Genomic DNA, 7,626 nt, shown 5'->3' on the forward strand with positions numbered 1-7,626 from the left:
GTCTAGTTGAATAAGGATTTGACTTACGAGGAGGAGCCGGTGGCCATTCTAGACCGGCAGGTTTGTCAGTTGAGGTCAAAGAGTTACCCTTCAGTTCGAGTGCAGTGGAGAGGTCAGCCTATTGAGGCAACTACTTGGGAGTCCGAGTCCGATATGCGGAGTAGATATCCCCACCTTTTTACCAGCCCAGGTATTTTTATATATGTCCGTTCGAGGACGAACAGTTATTTTAGAGGTGGAGAATGTGATGACTCAAAAGGTCATCTTATATTTTAGAACTCGAATTTGCGCTCTTAAGCATTAAAAATCTCATTTTTACCCTTCTCGATGTGCGTGTGCAGTCCGGGCAGGTTTCCGAAAAGCTTTTATGTTGAAAACTAATGAAAATAAGAATGTTTGCCTTAAAAGTTGATTTTAGTTGACTTCGGTCAATATTTTTGGTAAACAGGCCCGTATCCGTGCTTTGACGGTTCGGGTAGGTCCGTATCGAATTATGGGACTTGGGCGTATGCCCGGAATGGAATTCGGAGGTCCCTAACTTGAGTTATAAATTTTTGATAAAAATTAAAAGTTTGAAAATTATTTATTTTTAAGAATTAATTGATAATTGGCATTGTTAGTATCGGGTCCGTATTTTGGTTTCGGAGCCTGGTACAGGTTCATTATGATATTTAAGACATGCATGTGAATTTTGGTGAGAAATGGAGTTGATTTGACGTTATTCAGACGTCCAGTTGAGAAAATAGAAATTTTAAAGTGTTCTTGAGAATCTCATTTGATTTGGTACTAAATTCGTAGTTTTAGATGTTATTTTGGTGATTTGATCACGCGAGCAAGTTCGTATGATATTTTTAGACTTGCGGGCATATTTGGTTTGGAGCCCCAAGGGCTCGGATGATTTTTGAATAGGCTACGGAGTGATTTGGACTTAGAAGAATAACTGGTGTGCTTCAGCTGTGTTGCAGGCCTCAGACCTCGCAAATGCGAGGTCAGGGTTCGCATTTGCGATCACTGTTGAGGTCGCATTTGCGAAGTTCTCATCGCAAATGCGAAGAGAAGCTGGGCCAGCCTATGTTCGCAATTGCGAACTTTTCTTCGCATTTGCGAAGGTAGTCTGGGATGGGTATGGATCGTAAATGAGATCTTTTGTCCGCATTTGCGAGGTCAGTGATCTCAATTGAGACACTTTCCTCGCATTTGCGAAGGGAAGCATGATTGTGAAGGCTTCGCAATTGCGATAGCCCCTTCGCAATTGCGAGCTTCGCATTTGCGAAGCTCAGGTCGCAAATGCGGCGTCTGCATCTGAACAAAATGACTTGTGGACGGGAATTTTCATTCATTTCCCAAATTTTCAAGACCTAAAACACAAGAGGCGATTTTCCAAAGACCATCTCTTCCCCAAATCATAGGTAAGTGATTCTAAACTGGTTTCTTTCAATCTTTCACTACATTTTACAAGATTTTAACTAAAAATCTAAGGTTTTCATGGTAGAATTAGGGGCTTTGGGTAGAAACAAGAAATTTCGAAATTTGAGGATTTAGACCCCAATTTGAGGTCGGATTCCAAAACTAATTACATATTCGGGCTCGGGGGTGAATGGGTAAAAGGATTTTGGTCCGAACCTCGGGTTTTGACCAAGCGGGCCCGGGATCGATTTTTTGACCTTTTGGAGGAAAATATGGGAAAATTTAATTTATGCAATATAATTGATTTCTTAAGCATTATTTGATATTATTGAGTCAATTTTGAATAGATAAGAGTGGTTTGGAGGTGAATTCCAAAGGAAAAACTGTGATTGAGAATTTAGTGGCCTTCGGAGCGAAGTAAGTGTTGTGTCTAACTTTGGCTTGAGGGAATAGGTATTGTGTGAGTATTTGCTACGTGTTTTGTTGTTGAATACGATGTATAGTTGAGGTGACGAGCATCTATGCGTTGTGGTCGAGTCATAGCATGCGAGTGAAATTCTATTCTTGCAAATTTGTAGTCTTAAATCTTGTTATCCATGCTTATTGTTGTTGTTGAAATGTTGGGAGACTTGTATCTGGTTCCACCAAGATTGATAAAATTGTGAATATTGATTCGAGGTTGAGATGCTAAATTATGAAAGTAATCATTGATGAAATATTGAATTCTTTATGAAACTTCTCTCTATCCGTTATTATTGATTCTGTGAATTGTGAGGAAGAGTGTAAAGTACGAAGGATGATGTCGTGTATATTATGAGAAGTTTAAAGCACGAAGGGTGATGCCGTGTATATTATGAGAGGTTTAAAGCACGAGGGGTGATGCCATGTATATTATGAGAGGTTTAATGCATGAAGGGTGATGCCGTGTCGTTCTATTTATTTATTTGGTGAGGTTGAGAGTAAAATCACGAAGGGTGATGTCGTGCAGTTTTCCTTGCTGTTTTAATTGCTCAATTCGTTTAAGGATTTTCGGTTTAATTCTGTCTTTTCATTATTCTCACTCTTTATGTTGTATTCCCTCACTGTATGTTCCCTTCCCATTATTTTTGCGTTATTTCTTTATAATCTGTTGTTGCCACTAGCATGATTATACTGTTCAGGTTATATGTGGGTGCCATGTCCTAGCCTCGTCACTACTTCGCCGAGGTTAGGCTCGACACTTACCAGTACATGGGGTCGATTGTACTGATGTTGCACTCTGCACTTTCTGTGCAGACTTTGATACCGGTTCGGGTTGATCGAGATTTTGCTATTGGTCCATTATCTGGAGACTCAAGGTAGATCTGTCGGCGTTCACAGACCTTGAAGTCCCCGCCTATCTTTTTTGTTCTACTATTTCTTTCATTCAGACAGTTGTATTTCTTTCAGATTATTACTTGTAGTAAATTCAAGAATGCTCGTGAATTGTGACTCTAGATCCGGGTGGTAGTAGTTAATACAGCTTTATGATATTTCGCACTTATTATATTTCATCTTAGTTAATTATTATTAATTACTGAATGGAAATAAGAAATTGGTTAAGGATTCTCTAACGTTGGCTTGCCTAGCAAGTGAAATGTTAGGCGTCATCATGGTCCCGTCGGTGAAAAATTTTGGGTCGTGACAGATAATAGCTAAACTGATACCAATCCGCTCGATATCTTATCGGGTGACTAGCGAATTAATACATTTAAAAACTGATAACTGATAAGCCAAACCGTTAAGAGTAAATAATCGCCCAATCTGCCCGATAAGCAGCCTTAGCAGCCAAGCAGAGGACCGCATCTTCGGAACTTCACGTCGCATAAGCGACAACACAGAAGCGCGAAGGAAGCCGTAAAAGCGAGAAAGATCGCATTTGGGATCATGCCACCGCAGAAGCGGGCATTACACAGTGTCCCAAGCTTCGCAGATGCGAAGCTTCTCCCTGGCCTCAAAGTCATAGAAGCGATTTCGCACCTACGACCAAAATTGTTCGGATGCGACACACCAGAACCAGACCTGCAATTTTTTACCAAAATGGTCTGAAACACGTCTGAAACTCACCCGAGCCACTCGGAGCCTCGTTCGAATATTCCAACAAGTCCCGTAACATAATACGGACTTACTCAGGGTCTCAAATCACATCAAATAATGTCAAAATTACAATTCACACCTCGATTCGGACTTATGAGTTTCAAACTTTTCACTTTACAAACCCCACGCCGAAACATGTTAAATGAATCTAGAATGATTTCAAATTTGGCGCACAAGTCATAAATGACATAACGGATCTATTTCTACTCTCAGAATCTCAATCCAAGTCAGATATCGATAAAGTCAAATCCACGGTCAAACTTTGGAAGTCTTTAGCCTTTAGATTTTTAGTTTTCGTTAAATGGCGATAATTCGAGTTAGGGACCTCCGGATTCGATTCCGGGTATACACCCAAGTCCCAAATCACGATACGTACCTACCGAAGCTGCCAAAATATTGATCCGGGTCCGTTTGCTCAAAATATTAACCGAAGTCAACTCAAATGTGTTTTGAAGCTTCGTTTCACATTTTAATCAATTTTTTACATAAAAACTTTCCGAAAAAATTTACGGACCGCGCACGCAAGTCGAAGAATACTGAAAGGTGTTATTCAAGGTCTCAGAATACAAAATAAATATTTAAAATTAAAAATGACATATTGGGTCATCACACGAAGAAAGAGAGAAAGAAGAAAAAATCTGAGAAAGAATCGAAGAGAGAGAGATTCTTCTGTCTCGCCGGCCATCAATACTAGGGCTTGAGTTGCTCTAAGAGAAAGAGAAAAGGAATAGAGAGAAAGACGAAAAAATATAAGAGAGAATCTTGTGTTAATTAAAATAAATAGAGGAAAAACAAATAGCATATTTCATACCGCAATGGTAGTATATACCATAAATACCTATTTTGCTATAAAATATAAAAGATAGCTATAAAAAATAATATTTTTAAAGTAATTTTGGTTTATAATAAATATGGTGTATACCTTTGATATAGGAGGTATACTTCCTTTCTAAGTCTTCTATAATGTTTTTGGTTCACATTCAAAAAAAGAACTAGATAAATAAAATTTAAAACTGCTAGCAGATAAAAATTTAAAATATCAGTTATTTTTTTAAAAAAATTAAAAATTCTTTTTGAATTCTGAAAAAAAAGTGTCCTTTACATTTTTTTTAAATAAATTTGAAACTCCAACAAAGTTGGAGAATTGTCCAAAACATTACACGTGTCAATTTAATGTTATGCCACTTGTCATAATAACATTTCTTTGCCTCTTCTATTATATATAAATATATAAATAGATGATTCATACCGTTTATTTGGTCAAATTCCAAAATTTATTATTTATCACCTCAAATTTTGTTTATTTAAAAAGCATTTTTATTGCTCTTCAAAAGTGTACTTTTGAATGACAATAATATGTGTTTGAATTTGATAATCAACTTAAAAAGTATTTCTATAAATATTGGAGCAATAATTTTGTGTTTGCCAAGGATTTAAAAGTTCTTCTAGAAAAAAAATTATTTTTGAAATGGTTTCCTCTACTCCTCAAAAAATATATTTTTCCAAAAAATTTGATTAAACATCTTAACTCTCTAAAATAAACACTTTTACTTCCAATAAATTTTGGACAAAAATACTAATAGCTTCAACTACTTTTGTTTAGGCGATGTTCGATTGGTATTGCTTGGGGTATGGATTTTCTTCTTTTCTTAATAAATAAAAACATGCATTAGTCATGCTTAAATTTATGTATGATTTCATGCATGATATAAGTAAAATAATAATATGAGTACTAATAATAAATAGAATAAAAAAGCTTATATATATATATATATATATATATATATATATATATATATATATATATATATATATATATTCCATTTTGAAGTTATTTTATGTTTGACCCTGTGCGTATAGTTAATACATAGTCAACAAAATAGAATTCTTTAGAATATTTAGTCTTACTAGTCTTAAAGTACGCGCGTTGCGTGTGAATCTATAATAATAGAGATAAAAATTTTAAATCAAATATATTATTTTAAACAATGTATTTTTAAAGTATAAAATAAAATTAAAAAGTATAAGCTCATAAAAATGATGAATATATTATCTGAAATTACTAATGATGAGTCAATGTTCTCTAACAAATTGCTAAAAATTATTGATTAAATAAATTAAAGTATAAATACTATCTCCTTCAAGTTTCATTCGACTTCTCAATAAAAAAAGTCAAACTATTCAATTTTCATCTTAAGTTTAAAATAAAGTTTTTATTTATAAAATTTAGATATTATAAAATTAATGTTTCTATAATTAGAAGTATTTAAAAGAAGCAATTGAAAAATCTTAGCGAAACACTATCAAATTCGTCTTTTTTTAAACTATAAAGTGCATAAAATAAGAATTAGTAAGAAATAAATAAACATTATAAAGTTTAAATTTCATTCCTCCCTCATTGTGGACGAAAGAACTTATAGGTTGATAACAAATAAATTAAAATTTCATAAAACTCAATTTAAATTAATAAAGGCAAGGTCAATTAATAATACACAAATAAATTAATGATTTAGCTTTCAAAGGGTAAGAATATCCATAATATTACAAAATTAAATAATTACAAAATATAATCGTTTGTATGATGCATTATATGAAAAATGAATCAAAACTCAAATTTGGTAGAATAATTTACAAAAATAATAGTTTTAGTTACATCAAGAAGCCGGATGCTAAATATAATAAATTGAATGATAATTAGTAGAGTATGAAGGACAAAATAAAATAATTTAACCTCTATCCAATAAATATGTATGAGAGAACTACCTCATACTTACAAAAGCCTTTCAATTTAGTTAGCGTTTAAGCTCAATAATCAATATTATAAAAACTAACTACATTAAGGGCCAACAAAGTAGTCAAGTAAGCATAATCCACATAGATTACGATGTAAAGGAAAGCGAGAGAAGTAAGTAATTCAAATAATAAACAATAACCCATGTATACTTAAAAAACTAAACAAAAACCTTATCGGAAAGAAACCATTATATACCCTAACGGGTACGTTTGGTTGAAAGTATTAGGAAAATAATTTTTTTAACAGTTGTATTGAATTTATATTTTGTTTTGTTATCACTATAGTTAATATGCATGTATCATTTGTTAGAATAATCATAGAATTATATTTTAAACCTCAATGAATATGGTATTACAATACAATGATGGATTATCTAAACTTGGATAAACTAATCCAAATGACAAAATTGTTCTTCTTTCAAAGATTTTTCTTTAAACCTTTGACTTTGAGCATTTCCATGCTGTAATTGAAAATAAAATTTTATTCAATTTAAAACCAAGTATTATTGATTTCCCCCCCTATTTTCTCAGTATTAATTGCGTATCAATAATAAAAGGGAAGTGAGTTAGCTAATATAAGTTGATTTGCTCTTTATCAATGTAGACATGAAAGTGGAGTTTATTCATATTAATTAATAATCTCTCTTCAAATTTTCACACTATTACCTAAAAGGTACGATTGACTTTGGGCTATTTTATTCTTGTTCTAGTGATTTCAACCTTATGAAATTTTGTGATAGTGATTGTAACGACCCGACCGGTCATTTTGAGTATTATAACCTAGTTTTCTCATTTACTGCTCAAGTTATGCTTTATAATTGTTTTATGACTTACCGTATTAGTTGGTTCGGGTCCGGAAGGATTTCAGAGTAAAAGGAGATACTTAGTCTCATAATTGAAAACTTAAGTTGGAAAAGTTGACCAGATATTGACTTATGTGTAAACGACCTCGGAATTTAATTCTGTTAATTTCAATAGCTCTGCATGGTAATTTTGGACTTAGGAGCGTGTCCGAAAAATTATTTGGAGGTCGGTAGTGGAATTAGACTTAAAATAGCGAAAGTCAAATTTTTGGGAAGTTTGACCGGGGGAAGACTTTTTGATATCGGGGTCAAAATCCGGTTCTGAAAATTTGAATACCTCCGTTATGTCATTTATGACTTGTGTACAAAATTTGAGGTCAATCAGACGTGATTTGATATGTTCCGGCGTCGTTTGTAGAAACTTGAAATTTCAAAGTTCATTAGGGTTGAATTGGGGTATGATTCATGGTTTTAGCGTTGTTTGAGGTGATTTGAAGGTTCGACTAAG

Source organism: Nicotiana tabacum, chromosome 21 (assembly GCF_000715075.1).
Source record: "Nicotiana tabacum cultivar K326 chromosome 21, ASM71507v2, whole genome shotgun sequence".
NCBI lineage: Eukaryota > Viridiplantae > Streptophyta > Magnoliopsida > Solanales > Solanaceae > Nicotiana > Nicotiana tabacum.